General features: G+C 44.5%; 1 protein-coding gene and 1 long non-coding RNA gene across 3 annotated transcripts in view; one reads left to right on the top strand and one right to left on the bottom strand.

Moving 5' to 3' along the window:
- The window catches only part of LPP (LIM domain containing preferred translocation partner in lipoma), a 631,519-nt gene extending 620,167 nt beyond the window's left edge, over positions 1 to 11,352 (bottom strand). Inside the window, exon 1 of one of the 2 annotated variants that reach the window (XM_037037971.1) lies at positions 11,279 to 11,352. The gene's annotated coding sequence lies outside the window, so the exon portion shown is untranslated. Of the gene's footprint in view, positions 1 to 11,105; positions 11,184 to 11,278 lie in introns of those variants that run through there. The other variant, XM_037037916.1, reaches the window with a different exon arrangement.
- On the top strand, positions 11,313 to 12,330 carry LOC118981409 (uncharacterized). The gene is made up of 2 exons (XR_005065344.1): positions 11,313 to 11,400; positions 11,917 to 12,330. It is a non-coding gene; the product is annotated as an uncharacterized LOC118981409 (long non-coding RNA).
- Positions 12,331 to 26,318: the final 13,988 nt, after the last annotated feature.

Below are 26,318 nucleotides of genomic sequence, written 5' to 3'. Positions count from 1 at the left end.
CTCGCCGCCATGAGCTCGGTCATCCTTCTGAAGGCACTGGGATCTAAAGACACTCTTCTAACAAGGGTGTGATCACCTTGGGGTTCTGCTGGCACCAGGGCTGTGGACTCTGTGTGTGTCACCCGGTCAGTCTGGGGTTACTCTGAACCTAAATGAGAATGGGTGACCTCTATTCTACCTCTGAAATGTCCCTCACATCCATTTCCTCAACTCTAATTCGGCTTTGCTTTATCTCTTGCCTGAGCTACATACAGCACATCTCACCGTCTCCAGTACCCTCCCCTCCAATCCATCCAGCATATTAGAACCAGTTATTTTCCTAAAGCACAGATCCAATCAGCCCACTTCCCTACTTGATGCTTTTTTCATAGTGTAGTCTCACCTTCTCAGTGGAGCTATCAAGACCTTTGGCATTCTTAGTCCCACCCTCATCTCCAAGGCCTCTTTGCCAGGCAGCCATCTCCATTGACTCCAACTCTCCAAAGCATTGTGCACTTTCTCGTCTCTGTGTCTCTGTCCATGGTATTTCCCTTACCTTCTCCTCTGGCTCACCAAACAAATTCCCATTCATCCTTCAAGGCCCAATCAAATAACAGTGTAAGTTTCTCCAGGGTCCCTAGAGTTAGTTACTATTCGATTAAAACCACCAGATACTTTTGCTCATAGTTTTACATATTGTGTTGACTTAAATGACCTCCCTGAGGTAGGGATCATATCTCCTACACCCAGACAAGATTTACAGTTCAGTCATTCACAGGTACCCATGGCACACAGTGTTGTACAAATCAACATATTTTTGTTATACAAATATATGGACAAATGTATCTTTAGGGTTCTGTACAGCTGCTGTTACTAGAACCCTGTTCTCAAGTAAAGCTGCTAGGCTGTGGCCAAGAAGAAAGATTTTGAGGTTGGAAACAACCAGACTACTGGAAAGCTGACCTAACTTTCACCTTGTTCTGAGAAAAGGTGCTGCTCACCCTCTGGATCACGGCAGAGTTTGCCTTCCCCACAAGTCGGGGTACACCCAACCCCCGGGGTGGCGACTCCCCTCTGCAGTTCCTAAAAATGATTCCTCTCCATACCAAACAAGACAGAGGCTCTGGGTGCCATGTAAATGTTTTTTTTTTCTTCCTGGGAATTAAACAAGAACCATATTCGGTAGAAATTCATTAAATTGAGTAAATACAGATTATTCTGTGACCTCTTGGCACAGAATTCAGTACCACACTGGACTATCACAGTTCAGTTACAGTTAGAGATCTTCAGCAAGATGGGCCACTGGATGTAACATAATAAATTCAAAAACCTTGTTAAAGTGCACACATGGACAGAGATGCCATCTTATTTCTTAACTCTTCGTAGCCAGAGCAATTTTAGCTGCCCCAGTGCATCCCAGACTAACCTTTCCTGTCCTTCAATGCCTAACCTAAGGCCCAGCACTTCCAACAAGCTTCTGCACGTGGAGTGAGCAAGTCCTTCTATGAGTTCTTCATTTATACCACTCTCACAGCACTTTCTTATATTTGAAACAGGCATTAACATGCTTTAATCAAATCTAATAAACTCTAAGTGCCTACAATCTACAATCCCCTTCAAACATGCTCAGAGTTTACCTTTATGAATGCAGTTCACTGAACAAACATTTCTTGAGCACCTAACATCTCCTCTCACACAGGCTATGGGTGTTGAGTCCTTCCCTCAGGCTTGGCCTTATGTACATTACTTACACTACCGCACTCAGTACTCACCTACAAGCAGGGTGACCACATCATTTATCCTCCAAAGCAGAACATCTCTAAGAGTAAAAGGGGACGCTATTAACACTACACCAGGACACAGGCACAGACCAGGCTGTCCTGGAAAAACCAGAAAGAACAGTCCCTCTACCTCTTTCTTACACGAGTACTTTTGCTAGAGCAATTTTTACAGACAAGGAAACAGAGGTTAATATTGAGGACAGGAATCTCCTAACATCTACAACGTGGTCTCCTTAAAATGCCACGGAAATCACATGACATTTGTCCACCGCCTCTTCTCCTAATGGGGAAGGTTCTCTGTCTCCTAAGCCCTCTATCACTTGGCAGCTGAACTGCTGGTCAATGGCCTTGAGTGACTAAGGAGTGTCGACAATAGCAATGGAAGAAAAGGTGCCCCTAGGGAGGAGGAAGAAGGCCAAAACACATTCATCGAAGGTCACCAAAATAGCCCCGCCCTTCCTGATCCTTGCTTAGGTATCCACATGAGTTTTTCAAGAAGGCCTGATACCACCCCTCAGCACCCGTTTTCCATTGGAAGTACATGGGGCTTGCTTTGATGTGAGGCCACAACACAAGCAATTGCTCCAGTAGAAGCAAACCCTGCAGGACTGACAAACACAACACAAACAAAATCCACGGGAGTCAGATGGTGACAGTGGTGGAAGGGACACTGCACATCCATTCACTGGTGATTAGAATGCCTGTGAGGTCAGTGGCACTCGCCTCACTCTGCTCTCCTGCACGCTGCTCTCCTCACTCTGCTCTCACTCTGCACGCTGCTCTCCACCGCGGTGGCCCATTAATAAGATGTCCAAAAGTTACTCTGTTGATAAACCAAATCGTGCCTGTGACTAATCCAGGGAGCACAGCTGGGATTTGAACTTGGTTCTGTCTGGGTCTAAATCCCACAATACCCACCAGAAGGACAAGGTGCCACCCCTGTGTGCCAGGCCAGGAATTGGCACATGACACACCACATCACCTTTTTATAAAGCACTGCCATGCCTATTTCTCTAGTTTTCATAAATGCTCTGTGATATATGACCTGATCTTTATTTGAAGGTAACTGAGGCCTGAATATTCTGAAATTTGCTTAAGATCACAGGGCTAGTGTGTGGCTCAGAAACAGGTCTTTGTTTTTCCTATACCCCAAACCACCGGCGATGGTACTGTCAAAACGATGGCATAGCAAAGCCCCACCCGCAGGGACCTAGAGTCCTCACACTTATCCTCAGTCGTCTTCCAAAGTCACAGACATAGGGAGCTAATGCTGCTAATTAGCACACAGTGGTTTCTTGCCTATGTTTAGGGTCTGCTGCAGACTTTCCCATCAATTTCTCATGCTCACTTACAGAAATTAAGGAGCAGGACAGGAGAGTCCGGGACGGGATCTGATTCTCACTCTGCCACTGAAAGCGGAGCACTGTGTGGGAAAGGCCCTTCACCCCTGGATCCTTGCCCACACAGTGACAGACAAGACTGACCCTGCTGACCCATCTCCTGGATTGCAGGTGGAAGCTGAATCATAAAAACGGTTGTAAAGTGTATTTGCCACATAAAAAGTGCTATGAAGGCTATGAAATACTAATGGGTTCGATGAGATGGGTTGCAATTGGCAGATCAAATACTGGCAGCCTGAAAACCTTCAGGCAAGCAAAAATAAGTTGAAATAAAAGGGGCGTGCCTGGGTAGGGGAGGGGCTGTCACAAGCAAGAAACCTGGGAGATAGGAGAGTCAGAAGCTTGGTTCCTGCAAACAAGCCATAGGCATAAATGCCAGTAAAAGAAATAAATCCACAAACCACACACAAACTCAAACTGAACCATCTTAATCACTTTGTTTTCCGAGTGCAAAGTACAAAGTTCAAGCCTAGAAACAATGATCTCTAAGTTATATCCCCTCCCAAACTCTCTTAAGCAAAGCCCCTGGGGGTGGGGGCGGGTGGAGAAGGAATGTGTTAGGCCAGGCTCAATAGAAACTGAATCAAAAACACCTTTGAAGGAGAGCTGGCCACAGCCCAGTTCCAGTTCAGCTGACAAGGGTGTGACAGAGCAAGTCTGCCCCTTTCCAGGGGGGCTCAGTTTCCTCTCCAGCACAATGAGGAAGCAGGTCGCTCTGGCCACCAAGGCCCCAGCCTGCACTTCTAACTAACTGGCTGCTAGCTTGCTGGTTCTCCTACTGCCTACAAGCTTTGGTCACATAAAACAGTTTTTCCAGCCAAGGCTGATAAGCCAGCAAATAATTAGAAGGACAAGAATAAGAACTAAGCTGCCTAATGTGATTCTAACAGCAAACAGCTCCCGGAACCCACTTTTCCCTCTGCTGCGCTGGCCCAGTACGTGATCTCCTGCCCTGGAACATTTCAGCAGACTCCCAAGCAGGACCCTGCCTGTGGTTCTGACCCACTGTCATTCTGCCACCAGAGCTCTCTGAAGCACAGATGCAACAAGGCCCTCCTTTGCTGGCAAAGTCGCCGTAGCCCTCCTCCCCTCTCCAAAAGGCTGCCCTCAGCCTGAGCTCTCCTAGCAGCCTTTACCGTCTAATCCTCAGGGCCACCTTTCACAGTGATCACCAAGCACACCCGTCTATTCTGCAAGCAGCCTTAGGCCTTCGGCTTACACACACATATTAAGGTCTCTATGCCTGGAAACTCTCCCACCCCATCCACCATACGAAGCCCTCCTCTCTCTTCAAAACCCAAGCCAAACTTTTCCAGGAGTATCTGTCTGTTCTTCCAGGTGCTTGTCACTCCATCCTTAGTGTTCCCATTGGCCCTTTGTTTATTGCTCTAACAAGGCCTTGCCATGTTCTATTTTAATCTCTCTCCTATACTAAAATCAAAATCCTTGAAAACAGACCCTCGTTTTCATAAGCCAGTATCCAGCATTTCTGTCTGGCGTATGGCAATCACTCAGTACACATGTGCTGAGAAAATTACAAGAGGGAGTGTGGGGGCAGTCGGGGGCTGCCACAGACAAGGAAGCTGGGAGATATCATGGAGTCAGAAGCTTGGTTCTTGCAAACAAGACACAGGCCTAAATGGCAGTAAAAAAAAAAAAGTCCACAAACCACATTCGAACTCAAACTGAACCATTTTAATCACTTTGTTTTCAAAGTGCAAAGCACAAAGTCCAAACCTAGTAATAATGATCTCTAAGTTAGTATCTCCTCCCCAATTCTTCTAAGCAAATCCCCTAAGGCAGGGGGCAGGTAGAGAAGAGGTTGAGCTAGATGTGATCTCACACACATGTGAGCTAGTAGGGAACAAGGAGCCCGGAAACGGCTTCATGGAACAAAATAGGTTTGGGCTTTGAACTTAAAGGATCATAGGTTTACAGCAGGCAGGGACAGTGGGCAGGCCAGGAACTCCAGGCAGAGAACACAGCACAGGCAAAGGCACGGATGAAAAAACAGAGGAACATTCAAAAACAACAGAACAACCTGTGTGGCAGAAAAGTCAAAGAGCAGTTTCAATGGCAATTACTCTCAGAATGGCTAGTTTGACCCTGAAGGTGGGACTGCCCAATGCCTTCTCTGGCAGCTACAGCGTAAGTTACTCTCCATGGAGTCCTGTGGCCACAGGCCCCAGCTTCTGGACCACTAAAGAGAGTCCCTTCCGCCAACACTGTCATCTGTAGTTGCAGTGAACTTCATCCTTTTCCTCATCCAGAGTGCCCACCACGTGCCAGGCGCTCCTCTGGGCACTGGGAACATGTCCATTAACAAACGCAGGAGTAGCCTTGCGATCCTCCTGAAGCTTATTTTAAAGTGGAGGGAAGACAAAAACAAGCAAACATATGCGGGGGGACCCAAAAGACCAGAATTATCTTCTGGAGGGCAGGCCTCTTGTAGTACAAACTTCCCCTGCTAGGTGAGGGTTCTAGGAACCCATCTGTATCAGTGTACCAGCTGGTGTTGTTGTGAGAGGCTGCGTTCAACTTCAGTGAATTTTAAGTTCTTTCGACTCATTTGCCCACTTCATGATGGGCAATTTACCAGTGCGCCTGCCCACAGCACACTGAGTGTCCGGAAGTTTCTGACCAAAACCCCCCACATCCCACCTCTCTATTTACCCAATCTCTCCCAGAGTGACTTTTTTTCTTTTTTCTTTTGTTTCCCCAGATGAAAAAAGTCCTCAAAGGGAAGTTTTGCTGATATAAAGCAGGTGAAACAAAAACACAGCAGATGCTCTAAAAGGCATCAAAATCAATGAGTTCAAAACTGGTTTGAGCGATGAAAAAAAGTCTCAACAGGTGCATTGCACCAAATGCTGAGTACTTTAAAGGTGACTGATGTTTACACACATAAGAATAAATGCACAATTTTTTATAAGTAAATTCCAGGGTTTTCTTGGTCCCCTGTCATTTAGGGTGGTGACTTGTGCTTATACCGTTTCAGTTCATTCCCTTCCTAAAAAGTTACTGAACATCTTCAGGGGCGCCACAGATGATAGGGATTCAAAGGTGAGAAGACCAAGGTCTTATTTACTTTGTTGGATGCCATTCCTGAGATGCCTCCTAAGAAAATGCCTGCATCAGTGAGTCATCAAAATGCAAATGACCCACCTGAGGCAGGTAGGCCACAGGAAGTTCCTGGGTCCTGAGCCTGTACACCTTTAGGGAAGGAGTCTGCATGTCAATGGAGGGCAGGATCCAGTAACAGCTATTTGGCTCAACTCCAGAGGTCATCTAGCATTTTTGCATTTTCGCCATTGCCCATACAGCAAGGGCAATGACTAAGGTCAAGGCCCTCCACCAAACCCTCACCACCCAAGTACTAGGGATGTAATGTACAACACAGTGCCTGCAGTGAACACTCTTCTATGACACATATGAAAGTCAGAGTAATTCCTGAATTCTCATTACAAAGAAAATTTTGATCTTTTTTTGCTTTTAATTTATTCTGTATGTGAGACAATTAATGTTCACTAAACTAACAGTGGTAATCATTTCACAATATAAATCAAACCATTCTGCTGTACCCTAGACTTACACAGTGACGTATATCAATTATATCTCAATAAAACTGGGGGGAAATCCTCATCACTACGGAGGACTGGAAAGGGGTAATATGGGGTGTGGGGGGAGTACAGATGGTTTGCCAGAGAGGCTCCGGCTTGTCCAGTTAAGTTTGGGGAGAGAAAACACCCAAAGGGTGGAGGGGATGGTAGTGCCTTGAGAGAGGGAATGGCGTGGCGCTGAGGAGACTGCTCACCGACGTACACCCTCAGTCATGCTCCTGCCAGGCCCAATGAAGGTACTCTGAATTAAATGCCAAGGAAGGACACTGATATCAGTGTTGGTTTGAACGTTTCATTCTGCGGGCACAGAAAAGAGTGGCGACAATGCCATCCATCAGTCGGGCAAAGGTTGGAAACTGGGCCCTGTCACTTAGCACAGTGGTAAAACTATTTAACCAGACTCATCATCTCACCTACAAAATTAAACCAAAAATCACAAAACCAACTTTAATAAATCAGAATGAGAATGACGTGAGCACGTGTCAAGCACTCAAAAAATTTTCAGTTATATTATTATTACTATTATGATTAAGAAAGAACACTAGGAATATTAACATTTTCTAACCTCTATTCTTTGGCTCAGCAGCTTCCAAGCAGGGATCCCATTAACCCTCTGGCCACCCACTCACCCTATTTGTGGAAAGTCAGAAGAGATGAAGGCCTCAAGGATACAGCTGTTTCTTTCTTGTGACCCGCACTGGGGACACACTGGCCATTTCCATCAAGCCTCCAGGCAACCTAGAGCCGGCACCCACAACACACTCCCATTCTATTTCATACACACCTTCAAGCTTCAAGCCCTGGATTTCCAGCCAGACAAATAGGAACTTTCTGCATACAGCACAACTTTACCTCCACTTCCTCACCTTAGTTTCTTCCAGCAACGCACGACTTTCCAAGCCCTGTTCCAAGAAAAGTCCCCACCCACCAATGCACACACACAGCTAAGACTCCTAATTACCTGCCAAGGTCAAAGTCTCAGGTTCATTCAACCAATTACTTAAGTGTGTTACTATGCTTCCTGCATTACTATCCAAATACCTATTCCCGAAGATGGTTTCAGAGCTCCTGCCCAGGCTTGTTCTGTGAATCTCTAGAGAGCCATTTAATGGCCCCTATAGCCTACAAGATAAAGTTAAATCTACTTAGCAAAAAATAAAAGTCCTCCCCTTTCTTCAATTCCCACAGCACCTTTCATGCTACCCATTCAAAATACAGCTTCAAGAATAAACGTTCAAATGTTCCCTATGTCTCCATTTGCCTCACTGCCTGACTCTTGCTTGTCCTTCTTCCACCGGGGCAACTCCTGCTTGGCCCAAAGAGTCTCTTCCCACACCACTCCCTCTACACTGGCTTCCGTGAAATCAACCCTGCTCAGGGCAGAGCAGCCAAAACCTACCCTGAGAACAGCGTGCACGCGCACGTGCGCACACAGAGCCTAGCACTCCTAAAGGAAAAGGACCCTGTCCTCACGTCTGTACTCTCAAGGCCAGCCAGTTTTCGGTTCACAGTAGGTGGGCTCCAGAACTTATGTGCTTCCTACATTGCTCTTCTTTCAGTGTAAAAATAGCCATGTGTTCCATCCTCTGGATTGACCGTATCACCTAGCATCTTCAATACCCCCGTCCGTTTTCCATTAAATGCAGCAAAGTTTTGGGTTAAGGGGGCTTCCCACTCCCTGGGAGTTACTCCGCCCTTGGCCAAAAACCCATTGTCATTCCAGCATCTTAAACCATAGTTCTGAAACCAAATCCAACCTGACCGATTCCTGGTTCCCCATTAACCCATGCAAGTTCTGGACCAGGATAAAGTCACACATTAACACCAACAGTCAAAGTTCTGGGTTGTGATTTTGAGCACATTTCTAATTAGCAGAGTGACCTTGGGCAAGAGTTACAGTGGAGATGAAAGTATTGCAAGGCCTAATTCTCAGGGGATTTTTGAGATTCGAATGGAAAATATGATGAGAAAGTGTTTTCTAAAGTGCAAAGCACTGTACATTCATACAGGGTATGATTAACAAATTTTATCAAACCTAAACCATTGACTATAAGATGTACCATCATCAACTTCGAATGAAAAATTGCTCAACTATGACACATCTGTGATCATAAGACAGCCCAATTTCAGTGATATTCAATTTGAAAAAGTGCATCTTAGAACTGATGAAATTAACTTATTTGTCTCAAAAATACAGGAACATGCTGTAAAATCTTCATATTTGCCAATGCCACACAATAGGGAGTCACACATGTCAAGTAAATTAGTGAACACCCAATGATAGTATTTATATGCCAAATTATTGTCTCTCTTACTTGAAATGAGCAGCAGAAGGCTTCCCAATGTCAGCCTCCCCCCTCTCAGTCACGTCCCAGTCTGCTCAACATACTCAGATGAAGACTTCAAGTCATACACAAACTCCCAAGCCTGGCATTTTTAAGACCCTTCATAATCAAGTCTCTTTTCCCACCAAACACTGGCTGAAACTGTCTCCCTCTCCCAAACCAATGACCTCTCCACCAGAATGTCACCTCAGGGGTCTCTCATCAGCCCCAGCCATATTTACCAGCTCAGTTTCTCCTGCCTGGACCCATCCCTGAAGCCAGCTCTAGGCTACCCAGGTGCTTACAGGGAGCGTGACCACAGGGAGCATGACCCCAGCAAACTGCCTGACCCAAAGGTCCCAGGCCTGCACCCTACCATTCAGACAGCTAGCCCCAACTATTTATCTCCCATCTAAAGTCTACATTCCAGAAGGTAAAAGGTCTGGGGTTGGAGGTGAGGGACTGTTTTGCAAAGATTAAATGCAAGACACACACTCATCCTTTTAATAGTCCTCAGTGCTGGCAGAAACACTGGAGAAGCTGGTCATGGGGTAGAGTGAACCCTATTGGGAATTCTGGCCCCTACCATCCATCCACCAGTACTCACTGTAGCACCCACCTTCTTTGGGCCTTTATTTTTGTTTCCCTGTCTGTAAGAGTAAGGGAGTGTGAGAATTTGAGGGGGGGGGGGGGTGTCTGAGTTAGTTGCTTCCCTTCCCTCCACTTAAAGATTTTCTTAAAAAGCACAAGATCTGGGAGAGGTAAGACATTAAGTCACTAATACCTTAGTGAGAATAAATTTTATTGGGAGACAGGCAATTTACAAAACGGGGATGGAGGTGGAAAAAGAAAGCAAATTGAGGGGAAAATGAGTCCGATATTAGGAAAGTAACTCAGAGATGATCCTACATTTTTGCATTGTGTGTTGAAGGCTGAGTGGATCCCTGGGAAGGGCAGGAAAGCCAGAAAGATATTTCTGGTCCCACTAGCACCAAAAAGTTCCAAAGACACTGCTCTGTCAGTGTACCTAGGAACATTCCACTGATTATCTCACCTCACATACGCCCTCCCTCCAACTCCATGCCCCCAACACAGTAACATTTACAGTTTCATCTCCACTCTCCACATTTTATTTAGTATTCTCTGGTCTATTATCGCACCCCATCCCCTCAAATGCCCTCACCCCCGCACAGATGGCTTCCCTCAATGTCCCTGGCTGGCTTCAGAAAACTCCTACCCTTCAGAACGTCCTGATCAAGTGCGGACCCTGCTCCCATCTCTGTTCCCTGTCCAAAGACCAGGAAATCAAACTCCTTTTCCTGAGCGCATTAAAACGTTATCCATGCCTTCTCCTCAGCACCTAGCACTTTCTATCTTGGGTCAGGCTTGGCTCCTCGGTGGTCTGAGTACTCCCTGAAGGGAGGAACTAGGCCTCACCTGCCTGTCTGAACCAAGGACCCCGCACAGGGCCTGGCATTCAGTGGGCGCTGGAGAAATACATGGAGAAAGGAAATTAGAAATCGGGAGCCATTTATTTTAATTGCAGCTAGACTGACTTCCAGGGAAGCCTTCCTTCTCTCTGGACCTCAGTTGTCCCACCTGTAAAATGGGGGGGCTTGGGTGACTGGGTTCCTAGGCCCCTTCCACAGTGACAACTGGGATTCCGCGAAAGCTCTAAGCAGCTGGGCGTGGCCCCGCCCCCTGGGGGGACCCAGAAAAGCCCAGGCAGGGGGCAGGCAGGGAAGGGCTCCAACCCTGCCCAGCCCACGGCCCGAGCTTCCCGAAAAACTCGGGGTCTCCCTTCCAAGGCGTGCACCCCGTGATTGCGCCTCGGCCGGCACTTCCGCACAGTGGGCCGTTCGGCCCGGGCAGGGCTCGCACTCCACACCCTGCGCTCGTGCTCCTGCCACCCCACAGGCGCTAGCGCCCGGGGAGGCTGGGGGTTACCGAAGCACCCGAGGGCAGAGGGTGGGGGAAAGGAAGGAGGATTTGCAACAATACCTCTGGGAGGAGGCAGCCGGGGTGGCAGCGGCAGCGACAGCGGCTGGAGGCGGAGGCAAAAGCGTAGGAGGAGGTGCCCGGGCACTCCCCCTCCCATTGTCCCCAGCCCCGGACGGGCCCGGCCCGAGCCCTGCACCGTGCCCCGTGTCCCGGGCCGTGCAACCAGCCCTTACCTTGCAGGACCCGGCTGTCCCCCTGCTCGCTAAAGCTACTTATCCCGGGAAAGCTCCCGCAGGGCCCGGGAGCGAACCCACAGACAAAAAGTGAAACTTCGGCAAGGCTGGATCGGCTGCTGGTTGGTGCCTTTCCCCCTCCTTCCTCCCCACCGTCCCCACCCCCTCCCCTCGGTCTCCCGTGCGGTGCCCTGAGAGCTGGAGGCTGACGTCAGGGGCCTGAATTCCTGACTTTGCCTGCACGCATTTGTCCATGTAAGGTATGGGAAGGCGGGTGCCCGAGGAGCCGCCGCGCGACTCTCGCCTGATGGGGGAGGGGGCGCCTGTGGCGGGCAGTGGTTTTGCCAAAAGGTGGGCGCACAGCGGACATTTTATTTCCTGGGAAGAAGAGAAGGGGACGCAGGGATGCAAGGAGCTTTCAAAGGAGGAAGAGAAAGAGGGAGGTGTGGAGGCCGTGCCTGCACTGGAGGAAGAGGAAGGAGACGTAGGAGGAGGAAGCAGTCCAGTCGAGGGGCTGTTTAAGAAATGGGAGAACCTGCATCTGTTCTTAAAGGCGCCAAGTTAGGTCACTATGTCTGAGCAGCAGAGATACTGTCCTAGAAACTACTCGCTCCTGAGCCTCTCTGTATTCCCAGCAGGACTCAAAACGTACTGGATGTCGGAGCTGGCAAAGACCAACTTCCCACCCGCCCACGTCATGCATGAGAAAAGTGAAGGTCTCGGAAGAAAAATGACTTGTACAGGGTCGTACAGGACACGGACCCGGGTGTTGGACCTGGGTGCTCAGATCCCTAATTTGAGTTCCCCCTGCCGGTCAGGGCCCTGGCCCCCTCCCAGAGCAGTGAACCAGGTTAGATGTCAGCGGGCCAAGGCCACGAAGACCACCCAGTGAAAAGAGTCAGTTCCTGGAAGGTCTGATGGACAACCCTGAATAGCAAACTCCTCGATTGCTTGAGGGTTACTTCCTCTAACCTGTCCCCAAATAAAGGAACCCCTGGAGTTTAACGTTTATTTCACACCGGGCTCTGAAGTCCAGAAACTTTATTCTGTGCTTATAGCTGCAAAAAGAAATCAGTGAACTGGGTGAACTGGTTTGCATAAAGGCAAGCCCATTCTTGGAAAGTTAGAGTTGGATTGTTTTCCTCTTGATACAAGGTGCAGCCAAGAGGGGGGGCCCCCAAAAGGGATTTGGAATGGGGTCCAGAACTCAGGGTGTCTAGGAAATATTGGAGAGACATATAAGTTGTCCTCACCCTTTCCCCCACAGGTGTGAGTTGGGGGAAGGGACACATGGAGCGGGAGGAACATGCAGGACTCTTTTGTACAGCCACAGCCTTGCAGCTCATCCATGGCATCGTCATTTAACATATCTACAGCCTTTGGCTGGTCTCTTAGATATGTTAAATAGCTGTGGCCATGCTTGGAGCCAGGGGGATGGAAGTCACGCCCCCAAGATGTAACTGGGGGGCAGGTCCCCCGAGTTACAGAGTTACAGCACCTGCGTGGGAGCTTGGAGAAAATTGGCTCCATAACATGGGGCCATACATGCCCAGACTCACGATGGCAGCCCAGTAAACTGGGAATAATACAGGACTGCTGGCAGGTGTAACTGATTGTAGGAGGAGTCAGAAATGAGGGTACAGAGAAAGATTGGTGCAGGGATTTAAACCCTGATACTGCTGCCACTGGGGAGAAGAGCCACAAGGCTTTGGCAGATTGGTGACCCCCCCTTTCCACAGCTTTGGAGGAGAGGAGAGAGCCACGTGCTTTTGGCCAGAGTGCAGATCCCTGCAGCTTCTGTAGAAGAGGACCACGTGGCTTTGGGGTGCCCCCTTTGGCCACGTGGCCTGGGAAGCAGGAGAGACTTTGTCTGGAAAATGGGTACAAAGAACTCTTGCCAGTAGACCATGAGAAGGTGCCACATGGCTTTGGAGTAATTAGAGATCCTGCCTGGACGGTGACATAGCTGATGGTGCCAGTGGCCTGAAACACAGACATTTGCTTCGTTTCCTGAGTTACGGGGTACCCTGAATTAGGGCAGGGGGAGAAGGAAGCACTGTGGGCACCTATGGATATCCTAAGGGACTTTGATATTTTAATGAAGACATTAGGTCACTACTTTAAGTCTGTATAGCATTAAATAAACCTTTCCTTTTCACAAATTTCTGGCATTGAGAGATGCCTTTCATATAGGACAGCGGACATAACAAACCTTGGCCCCCTTTGTTCTGTAACAGTTTTTGGCATCCCTGGGTGGGCCAATAATTGCTCTCTCCCTTGGACCTTTGTTCTGTAAGACTCTGTCATTTGCAAATGTGAGCAATCATGAAAACCACCACCGTTCGCTATGTCGAGGCAATAAAAATGTGTGGCATCCATTGCCTGCAAGGGGTTCCAGGGGTGGGGACTTTGTTTCCTCGTGTTTCTACTCTACTGATACCTACAATAATAATCCCTCACTTCCACACATCATCAAAATACTTTTTCAGTGTTAGATTGGACAAAGTATAGTCCCTCTTTTGCATCTGAGAATTCGCATTTGAGAAAAAAGGTAAAGTGACTCACCCAACACCACAGCACTTGAACTCACTTCCACACACCCTGGTCACCTGACTAATCCTATGAAGTTTCCACCGAACCAGGAGGGCCTGAGCTCCAGCAAGACTCATGGTGTTTTGTCCTGTATAATGCACACCCACATTCTCGACCCAAACTATCAGGAAAACAATATTTTTTAATTCTTACTTCAATTTTTTATGTATATATAAAACTGATTATCATATTCCAGGGTATCATCTTGCATGCTGATATTCTTATTATTTCTAGAGTTATACTTTTAATGCACAACCATGAATAAAAGAATTTAAAACATTTGTATAGATACAGAATTAGTACTACCCGTGTATAATATGCATCCTTGTTTTACCATCAAAAAATTGGGGCAAACAAGTGCACAATACATGATAAGACATGCTAGTTCCCATTCATGAATGTTGAGAGTACACTGTGAGTTGCCTATTCATGAAACTTCCAGAGCCTAGTTCTGCTGGAATTTGGTGGGATATTTTGACCAAGAATTAAAGAAATAAATGTAGAAACATATATTATTGCATTTAACATTTATTTAACACCTTTCTTGTACGAGGTCTTTAAATTTCTGTGTTTAAATTGCTTAATCCCTCTTCCTTTCAAATTCTCATTTACACGTAGAAGAATATGAAGAAAGTAGCAGAGAAATAAAATTGAGAGTATTGTATGCCATGCAATAATGAAATATTTTTCTCTTTCCAACTAACAGTTTGAAATAGGAAAACAATGAACTCATAAAAGAGATTTTCTTGTGGAGCTTTAAAAAGATCAGATCCTGTTCCAACACAATTCATTTACTCTCCCTTCAACATTACAGCAAACCCATGTTCTGAAGGCTACTATTTAATATAAAAAACACCTGATATCACACAAAGTAAGAATGGATTCAGCCAATCCTCCTCAGATATAAAAGGACTTGACCAGCATTTCTTTTTCTTTCTCCCATTAACCCACTTATAAAGAATAATGGGGTTCTAATGAGGATTAATAAGATTTAATAAGGTATAATTAGAATCATTCATTTCATCCACCATACACATTATAAGAGCGCTGTGTTGGATTCAGAAATACTACTAATTATGTTGAAACTGTTATATGGTTGCGTTGGGGAGGATCACAGTGTTTCTCCTCCTAAAATATTTATGAATGGCTCAGGTTAGCATAAGCATTATATAAAGTTAATCACAAAAGATGATTTCAGCTCATGGGGCACTCACCAGGAGTGTAAGAGATAAAGTAAATTGGATGCTTGGCAAACTGCATGCAGTGTTGTCATCAGTGCAAACTCAAATCAAAGGCCCCTTTGTCATTCGCTGATCTGGTTTCTTTTGCATTCTCACTTTTCTCAACATCCCTATTAAAACCTGCTGTGTGCAGGGGGTTGGGGAAAAGAAGAAAGGTGTATAAATTTGCAGAATCAGTGCTAGAGAAATATGGATTTATAAATTTAGAGACTAAAAGAAGCACAGAATTTCAAGCGGGGCAGAGGTCATGTGATGCAAAGATTCGTGGCGTACAGACGCATTCTGATCGGTCCAGTTATGGCACACAGAACTTGGAGGAAGACCTGGCTGTGGTACCGCCATTTCGTGTATCCGTTATGGTTCCCTGCCCAGAGGCCTTTGTATATCTCACATCAGTCTTTTCTCTGAGCTTATGATATGCCAGGCTGTATTCTAATGATTCTTCATATACTTTCCATTGAACCCTCACAAAGCCCTTCTGAGAATGGCATTACCATTTTCTCAATTTTTCCCATGAGTAAAGTAAAGCCCAGACAGGCTAAGTAGCTTGCTCTTAAGACAGCCAGCACGTGGGTAAGCTGAGATTCCCCCTGAACCCAGGCAGCCCGGCACTTGGCATTCTCACTGCTGAGTGACTACCTGGTCTCAGTTGGAATACTCCCATGTCCAGAACTCATAACCTCCAACAGCCAACCAAGAGGAAAAAATGTGAAGAGGCCACCAGAGAAATAATAAGGACAGGAGGGGTGTGGAAGATAAACACCAACCTGATGTTGCCTCTCCACAGCCTCACACCCATCAGGCCAAACTCCTTGTTATGGTTTGCACAGCTTTTCAGACATTTCTGCTGGCCCTTCACTTGCACTCATCCTCGAGCCAATTGAAGTTCTAGTGGTTTCCCAAACACATCTCACCTGTGCATGCTTATTTGCCTTTACACAGGTTCTTTCTTCCAGGAACTCTCTTCCTTCCCCTTCTGCCGAGCAACTCCTACCTAATCCCTTCAGACTCACCTTAAATATTGCCTCCTTTGTAGGGCCTTCTAGCCCTTACCACCACCTCCAGTGGACACATTACCCCTACAGAGTGCTCCCATTACTCTTCTCACCTTAATCCATATGACTCTGAATAGTGCCATTGGTCATCTTGTCTTTTTCTGCTACTGAACTGAGAATCTAATTCATCTCTGAGTTCTTAACACAGTGAGTATTTGCCTTGATCATTGTAGGCATTCAACTGTTTCCCCTTCTCCTTTTTCTTTTTCTTTTTCTTCCTCCTCTTCCTTCTCCTCCTTCTTCTTATCCTCCTCCTTCTCCTCCTCCTCTTTCTTCTTCGATTCTACCACTATTTTTCCTCCTCCTTTGCATTGAAGGCAGAGGAAGATGCACAAGGTATAGAGCCTGGGTATTTAAATAAAATCGCATAACTTCTTCAAGAGATGAGGCCTGGATGTAAGAAGACCAATGGGAAGAGAGAAGAGTCAACGGAGCCCAACCATTTGGAATTAGAACCAGGACTGGTATGAGGAAGCAAAGAAGAGGAAGGTTTGCAATCCTTTCCTTCCCCTAAAACTGCTGTGTGACTGTGGCAAGTCACCTTCTCACTGGTCTCAGTTTCTTTATCTATACAATTAGGTTTTTAGATCTGATGTTCTCCAACATTCTTCCTGCTCTTCAATTTGGTGCTATTTTCAACCTGTTGACCAACGCCATCTTCCCAGATGTCAGCATGCCACATTATACTCTGTTCTAGGCCTTCTCACATTTATTTTTTATGAATTAAGGATATGATTCTGCTTTATGAGTAAATATGGAATTAAAGCACTGGTTGTTCCACAGCTTTAATTAAATGAATTATTTTCTAAAACACCCAAGGTCATTTTTCCAGGAAGAACTAGGTACAAGTGGCGGTTCTAGTATTTGATATCCTCAGCTCTATAGCTGAACTTATTTTGCTTCCCAAGGCTATTGTACTAGCGTGTGATGCAAGCATGACCTTTTGTAAGCATCAGCCCTTTGTAAAGAAATGAGAACTTGATATGGTAAACTGTAGTGGTGGACTTTCAGTAAATGCCTCATTAAAGATAAGCAGTTTACAAAAGGTCTGTTTACTCTCTGTTCTGTACACCTCATTGTACCATGGGAAAAAGAATGATCTCAATGTAAAAAAAGAATACATCTTCACATTTCCCAGATGAATATGTTCTCCCTTTTTTGAGTATTAGATTTTTTTCTTGAGGGGAAAATGGTGTCACAAGCTACTTTATTGGTTTAGAGAACTCAAGCCAACGTGAACAAATGATGACTTGTACCTACTTTGGGGTTTCTGCACAATTTTACCCAGTTTTTAAACCCAGTTTTCAGCCAGTGGCTCTAGAGTAATCACTGTTTGCATTTTGCCACATCACAGAATCAGACTATCTGAATGTGTTCAGACCTATTCCAACTCAGCCACCTATACAAATCTGCTGAGTGTTTACCTCAGGTAAGCCCAGAATATGGAACAGCCAGTGAACCTTCAGAGTTCAGGAAATCCAGTCCAACTGGAGGCCAATCTTCATTATCGGAAATGTTGATGGAGGGAGCTTTAACCTCTCTTGAGTTCACAGGAAATGAAAAGTTTCATGCCCTGGTTGGTGTGGCTCAGTGGATTGAGTGCTGGATTGCAAACCAAAGGGTCACCGGTTCAATTCCCAGTCAGGGCACATGCCTGGGTTGCAGGCCAGGTTCCAAGTAGGATGCATGTGAGAGGCAAGCACACATTAATGTTTCTCTCCCTCTCTCTCTCCTTCCCTTACCCTCTGTCTAAAAATAATTCAGTAAAATCTTAAGAAAAAAAGTTTTAGAGAGACTCAAACACAAAAGGAAAAAATTTATACCATCTTTATATTCTAACAGCAAGTATCTACGATGCACCTATTAACTGTATTAGACCTTGGAATACAGTGTTGAGAAAAGTAGACACAGTGCCTATCCTACACAGTGCCTAACACGAAGAAAATACAGTTCACGTTTGAACAACACAGGGGTTAGGGGTGCTCTCTCCTGCATGGTCAAAAACCCATGTATGACTTTTCACTGTCCAAAAAATTTATTAGTAGCCTACTGGAAGCATTACCCATAATATAAACAGTCAACATATATGTTGTTTGTTGATGCATTATATACTATATTGTTACAAAAAGTAAGCTAGAGAAAAAATGTTACTAAAGAAAATTATAAGGAAGAGAAAATATTTTCACAGTACTATACCAATTTATTGAAAACAATCCCTGTATAAGTGGGCCCACACAGTTCAAAACCATGTTGTTTAAGGTTCAACTGTACAATACATTGTTAAAAAGAAACAACAGACCCAAAATGGAGTCACCTGTGGTAAGCCTCACTAATACTTAATCCCTAACTGAATTTCAGTTTGTCTCTCCCAGGAGTGGAATTTTAAACCGCTCAGTCTGAAATTTCCTGATCCACGTTAGTGAAGTAATTTGTCTGATAAGACCTCCGGTCTTCCCCTAAGAGAAGGTGGGCTTGTCTGAAATAATCCACTCCTTTAACCTCCTTGTCCCCACCTTCCTTCTGCCCATAACAACCTTCCATTTTGTATAGTACATTGGAGCTCCTGTCTACTTAGTAGATGGGAGGCTGCCTGATTCATGAATTGTTTTTTATTAAACAATTCATGTAAAGCCAATTAGATCTTTATATTTACTTGCTTAAATGTTTGTTTTTTAACAATATCAAACTAACTCCAAGGGAAAGAGTTGGTGAGAGAGTCTACCCCGGGCTAGACTAGACCAACTCCTTCAGCTACAAGGCTCCTTTGCTGCTGCTGGAGCAGGCCGTGATGAGCCTGGAGACACACTCCGAGGCCTGAGGCAAACACAAGTTTGGAACTCAGTTTTTGTCTTCACTCAGCAGCAGCAGGGGCCAGAGGATGATGTGCAAGGAATCCATGTCGGCCTGGGGCACCACTGGTGGCCTCACTGGTGCCTCTAGGAAGCTGTGCAGAGTTGTGTGACTACTGAAGAAGATCTGCTGGTTCTTGGTGATCTCAGCATCTGGGGAAAGGCGTTAGGAGGTGCCTTGCCTCGTTTCTGGCTGCAATGAACAGCCTCATCCACTCCTGGAGAATGACAGCAGATACCAGGGAAAGGGAGAGCACCTCTGCCCAACTGTAAGGAATTGACTATACTCACACAGGTGGGGAAAACACAGGTGTACAGTTGTGAGCGCATGAAACCCAAAGGTTACTTTTATATTATTATTTATTACTTATATTCTTTTCCATACAAACAACTGTAACACTACTTTTGCCCCACCCTCTATTTCCAACTGTTGTTTCAGGTGCATAAAAGAGGTCCATGATATGTATTTGGAATTTAATTAAAACATAATGTATATGCCATAAAATGTATTGATGTTATACATATATGTGATTTTTAATAAATTTATAAAATTATATATCCATGATGGCATTCTGATATTAGAAATGTTCCATGATCCCAAAAAGAAATTTTACATCCTTTTATATTTAGTCATTCCCCATTCCTAGCTGCAGATCCAAGGAACTACTAATTAATTTTCTGTTTCTATGATCTGCATATTCTGGACATTTCATGTAAATGGAATCTACCATGTGTAAACTTTTGTATCTGGCTTCTTTCACTTTGCATAATGTTTTCAGGGTTCATCCATGCTACAGTATGTATTCATATTTTATTCTTTTTATGGCCGACTAATATTCTATTGTATGGATATACTATTTTCTGTTTATCCATTCATCAGTTAATGAATATTTGATTACTTCAACTTTGGTGCTAGACAGTTTATGGTAGGATATATTCTGAAATATTTAATGAGACTTTTACCCATATTTTTAACCTGTGGCCCTTTACTCACTCTGTTAAGACATTCTGTGTGAATGCATTCCTAAAGAAAGGACAAGGTAGATGTCAAATCGAATGAGATTAGGTTTCTCCTACTTTGCTGATTAAATTTAATATTAATTGAAAGTTCCCAATTACAGACAATTTTCAAATCTTCTTGCTTTCGAGTTGTGGATTGAAAGTAGTATCCTCAGTAGGTTATCCAGCCTTTATGTGAGAGCCCTTGCACTCAACATGACTCTAAATTAAACATGCCTCAGTCCTCCGTCCTCCACACCTTCCTGTTTCCGCCAGTTTCCCGATCACAACTCATTCTTGACTTCTCTCTCCCCAACTCCTTTCTTCAATCAGTTCACAAGTCTGGACATTATTGCCCTAAATGTTCTTTCCAATCGTCATCTCTGAGGCTAAGGTCTTATTAAAGAACAATCCCATCATGTTGTGCATTTAACCTTCGCAAATTCAGACTGAGTGCACAGAAGAGAGAGGTGACCATGTAAATGCTGCTAGCATTCTTCTTCACCAGGGTTCTTATGAGTAGGACATGCCAGGTGTGAGCCTGCTGCCCCGCAGTGGGTCTCCCCCCAATCTCTGCCCACTGTCTACAGTGTGCTCTCTCCCCTCACTGATTCTGTCATTTAAAGATACCCATTTTCTTTATTTGGCATGGCCCCCAGTTAAAGGATAGCTGCTTTTCCTGGTGCTCAAGCAATAAACATCAATTAGTCCCAAGCTGAAGGAAAAATGGGCTGTGTTGGGCTCCCACATAACACCTTCCTAGGTATTTTTCAAAGATAATTTCAAGCAAAATGTCACTATATGCTTTGATTTCATTCACTAACACTAACATTAGATGGGGCTCCACTGGTCACCAGGAAAACTCAAATGCATTTCGAATGCACGATATTAGCACAAGTCTACCAAAAAAAAAAAAAACCTTGAATAAAAATAGATGCACATGGAGAACAGTAGGTCAGTAGTTCATGCTTGCATTCCTAGAATGTTTTTTAAACCCAAAGGGCCAGTGTTTTCACCCTCCATTTGAACCTTACAGAGTCCCAATCAGACACACGGTATTATCTCATCTGTCAAGCTGACTCATGCAGCACCACACAACCTTAATATCTCACCTAAAATTCTGATCCCTTTTAGTTCCATATGCCCCATGTAGATGCAGCTGTGTAACTTGATGCTCAGACACAGGCAGGGATAGAGAAGCCTCTGGCTAAATATTTAGCTTCCTTTTAGCAGGCTAGTTTATTATAAGCGTTCTCTGTGTCTATGACATATGACATAATAGATAGGCAAGGAAAGAACCAGAACCCTTCAGAATATCCTGAGCAAAAATAAAAGCAGTGAGAATGACTTTGGTGGCATTTGCGAATTCCAAGTAGGACAGGTCACATTTCTTTAGGTCCCCAGTATAACATGCAGATAAAGTACAGGGGAGGATGCTTAGGCTGGGAGTCAAGAGACCTGGGACCTCGTACTGACTCTGCTAATGAAGGTATGACCCTGAGCAAGTCCTTTCCTCTGCCAGGGCCTCGGTGCATTCAGTCATTCTTCTGATAGAAGGGGATTACTGTCCCTCATTCCTCTGTACCTTTAGGGTATGGACCTAATACAATGATGAGGGTAAAGCACATTGCAAACTGTAAACACTATGGAACCATTGTTATTGGAGTTTATAATTCTAACACTGCCTTTCCTATCTCCTCTCAACCTTTGCAACACAGCTGTCAAAGTTAGCCTCCAGTGTTCTCTCATTGTCTATTTGGCCCTTAATTTGTCAATACTGATAACAGTGGAAGTACTAAACTACAAACTGACACAATTATAATATATACTGAGGCTTGATTTACCCAAATATAGAGTGAGTAAGAGGGCTTTCAAGGATTACGCTCTTAAATAGTTGGTTACTCAACTGATGTCTAAATTTTCTAAGTGTTTTTCTTTAAAGAAAAAAAAGTGGGTGCTACATTGGGATGATGGCTAAATTTCCAATCTAATTTTTTAAAGCACATGATTTTGTCATTTTATTCCTACCTCTGATTACAATGAAGGGATTGGGCTTGATCACCATGGCAGGGGTAGGAAGAAGAAACAGATTTGATTTCCTTGCCTTCTATTTTACAATGACTAGTTATTATAGTCCAAAAATCATTTAAATGGCAATATCTCTCATCCCCTGTGCCCCACTTTATCAAAAGGCAAGTGGCATTCACTGGAGTAAAAAATAATGAGGATCAAAACATCTGGGTAGTTTTTCTGTCCCTGTCACCAATTCACTGCTAACTGGTTGAGTATGAGATGATAATCCTTCACGGTGTGTCCTGCTAGGAAGTGGGTGTAACACCAAAAGTTCACCCTGACCTACCACCTCCTATCTTAGATCGAAGTCTACAAGACAACCATTAATGATCTGGCAAAGGGGTGTTGTTAGGGAAATAGCATGCTTGTATGCCCCACTTGTCCAGGACAATCCTAAGTTATGCCTGTTGTCTCAAAGTAATTATTAATAGCACTACCTTGTGCTCTCAAAAGTAGCCCAATTTGGACAATGGATTTTTTCCTGTTTGCTGTATAGCACAGGACATCTTCAAATAAACATTTCTTGAGTATTTATTAATGTGGGATCCTCTGAGCATGACATTCACTCCAACCAGTCATGTAACAAAGTCTAATAATTAAATATAAATACTTTACACGAAGCTGAAAGTTGTTGTACTTTAAGGTGCTATTCGTGTTCAGGATCGGAGAGAAATTACATTTAACTATTCTTGTATTCTTTAAATATTTCCAAGTACCTACTACAAGGCAGGCACTTGACTAAATATTATGGATACAACAGAGAAAAAAACATAGCTGAAGGGGTAGTTAGAGGCTAGTTGGGGTTATAGTCAGGGGAGAGTATAGGAGGGTCACATAGGTCTTGGGAAAGAGAATGATGAGGAAGATTTGCTGAGAGGAATGATAGGTAAGATGAGATCTGAGAGAAGAGTAGACATTAGTTCGGTGAAGAAATTTAGGGCAAGGAGGGGGTGCTCCGGGGAAAGGACCCAGCAGCAGAAGCAAAGACTGAGAATTGTGAGATCATGGTAGGATCAGGGAATTAAAATAGTCCATTATAGATTGAGAACAGAATGTGGGGAGAATAAGAAAAGATGAGCTTACAAAGGAAGAGGCAATGGAGCTTACGAAATTTGGACCAAGTGGGCCAGGAACACAATTCAGAGAAAAGAACAGGGAAAAGCATAAGGATGTAACAGAGCAGTAGGCAATCTATCCTAGACATTGATGACTTTATCCAAAGTCCATATAGGAATTTTGAGCAAGGGACGGCTGCCCAGAACTGTGCTCAGGATGGTTCTTCTAAGCAGTAGAACTGGGAGTGTGCAAGTTCACTTCCTGTCTCTGGTCCCTCCGAGCCTGCCTCATAACCTGTGGGTCAGCCTGCATACGTATACAAGTGTGTGCCTCTAGAAATCACCGAATCCCATCCTCTAATTTAGTACATGAGGAAACAGCCTCTGGGCCAGGTTTGTACCTTACAGAGCACTCCATAGCTATCCCTTTTCCCATCACACTTCTACTTTTGCTTCCTCAGGGCTAGGAAATCCTGACCCCAACCAACAGACCTGCCCAGAATGAAAGCTTGAAGATACCAGGAATTGGGTCAAAAATGGAATATGACATCCAGCTCTCCTCTGGGAATGGCTTTGGCCAGGACCCAGGAATGCAGAGTAGAATCAAGGGTATACCATAAAGAATAACAGATGTCCTGGCTGGCGTAGGTCAGTGGATTGAGCACAGGCCTGCGAACCAGAGGATCACGGTTCAATTCCCAGTCAGGGCACATGCCTGGGTTACAGCCAGTTCCCTGCAGGCCAACTCCCAGCAGGGCATGCATGAAAGGCAACCATACATTGATGTTTCTCTCCCTCTCTCCTTCCCCTCTAAAGATAAATAAATAAATAAAATGTTTTTTTAAAAAAGAATAACAGATGACCACTCATTTGAAAAATGGTATGTAGACATTAAGACCACAAGAGGCTATTCAAAATACACTGGTTGTATTATACAGCATCCTTAGTTGTGAGAAGTGAATTAGACTCTGACAATGTAAACCAAAGATTCAGTTTATTGAACAGAAGTTGAGGAGCTTCTAAAGTCTACTTTCAGACTAAAGAACAGGTTCAAAAACTATCCAACCAGGGACAAAGCTATTTAATCTGTCATGCGGTGACACTGCCAATGCTAGCAGTGGCCTGTACCGCTGGCATCCCCAACACTAGGTACTGGCGGTGGAACTGCCACCATGCTGCCTCTGGGAACCAGCACTGGCCAGTCTGTTCTGCTTCTTTGAACCACCCGTGTCGTCAACGCCTGGAGCAAATGCATCGAACTGCCAGAGCCCAGTCTCTTGTGTCTTAATGGTAAGGGAGACCGAGAGATTGAGTCTCTGTCACTTTCAGCTTTTATATGAACGACAAGCTTTGCTTCATGACATGGAAGACTCTCCAAACACAGGAAGGAAGAAGGAGGAGACTCAGATGCTGAGATGCGACAGAAATGACACATGTTCAGGACACTACAAAACGAGGGAAATGAGAACATTGTCCTTGAAAGACAAAGGAAGAACAACCTTCCGGCTATGAGTCATCTAAGGATACAGAAGGAAAAGATGAAGTTTTGGGCATTCTCTAAAAGTTTCAGGGCAATGCCTTTTAAATCAAGAACATGTCATAAAGGGAGACTCCAATATGAAAAGACAACAAAATAACTAAATAGGAAATAGGAAAAATATTTTAGGAAACTTAAAAAGTGCAGTAGCAGAATTAATTTCCACACTGCGGGGTGAGAACGGAAAGCAGAAGTGACCTGGAAAAAATCTAGTCTGTGATACAGAGGATAAACTTTAATCTCTTCTAGATTACAGAGAAAAACCTAAAGAGATTAAAAGAGAAAATGATCTATGTACAACAGGGATCAAAGATCCAACCTGAGAATTATTGAAGGTTCTTAGGGGAAAAGTAGGACCTTGGGTAGAAACGATCATTGGTGAGAGACGATGAGTAAGGGCACAATTAGAGGAAATTTTCCTGAGCTACAAATAGTTTCCCTGAGCATTTCAACCAAAAGGTCCCTTGCATTTAAGGCAAAGTCAGAGATAAGAGAGTCATACTTACACAAATCAGGGAGTAATTTTTGAAGCTCCGGAGTAAAACACAGCAACAAATCCTTTACACATCCGCATGAAAGAAGAGTTTACCTAGTAAGGAAGAAAAATCACATTGGCCTCAGTTTTTTCAGCCACAAAAAAATGACAAAAGTAAATAAAACAATATTTACATAGATATGTGGGAGAAGGGTTTTGACCAAGTGAATTTATTTTACTTGTGTGAAAGCAACAAGAAGACATCTGAGGTATGAAAAAGAAAATATTTAGACCTTGCTTCTCAAAGCGTGTTCTGCGGAACAGCAGCATCTTCTTCATCTAGTGGTTTGTTACAAATGCAAAATCTCCAGCCTGCCCTTGACCTGCTAATCAGAATCCGTACTTTAGCCAGATTCCCAGGTAATTCCTTTGCACGTTTTCGTCTGAAAAACACTGATTCGACACAGGCTCTACAGACTGAAAACAGAACCCATGTAAGAACTAAGGAAAGTGGAGCCATGGCTGGAATGATTGACAAATTGCTCTGTGAACTATCCACAGAGCCCCCAGGCTCCTGGGAGGTCACTGAGGAGCGTGGTCAGTGTCACCGGGACTGAGCAGGCGGGCCTTGCCTCTTTGAGAACACGGAGGTCGGTGCCTCTCTCAGCAGCATCTTGATCAAAGTTTCCCTTTTACTCCTTTCACTGTGGCTTCTTCTCTTATGAGACTGACCCTACACTTGGCCATGAGAAATTTCTCTTGAAGGACTGATTCTTCACGTGAGGCTTCACATTATTGAGATAACTAATTAAATGTCATTAGAATAATTTTAAAAAATCAGAACAGCTATGTCTGTTAACAATATTGGGAGAGCACATCATGACATTATAAAATTTATTTCTTTTTAAGTCTTCATATTAAGTTTTCTTGAATGAGCTGATAAGCATAGATTTGTAAAAATAAACTTCAACAAAATATTTTCTCTCATCATGAAGATATTCAAACAGGAAAGCAAATCGTGATTCCCATGTGATATTTCCCCTACGCCCTCCCTTCCAGCATTAAACCTCACTGTTCCCCTGCCTACACTTTGCATTCTAACAAACTTACCTCGTGCTTTTCTACCTTCGTGTCTTTGCTTACGAAAAACTCCACCTCTCCCGG

This window comes from Sturnira hondurensis, unplaced genomic scaffold (assembly GCF_014824575.4).
Source record: "Sturnira hondurensis isolate 20B ecotype Veracruz unplaced genomic scaffold, ASM1482457v3 Scaffold0000396, whole genome shotgun sequence".
Lineage (NCBI taxonomy): Eukaryota > Metazoa > Chordata > Mammalia > Chiroptera > Phyllostomidae > Sturnira > Sturnira hondurensis.
Note: the sequence above shows the minus strand (reverse complement) of the source record. Positions and strands in the feature narration are given on the sequence as shown.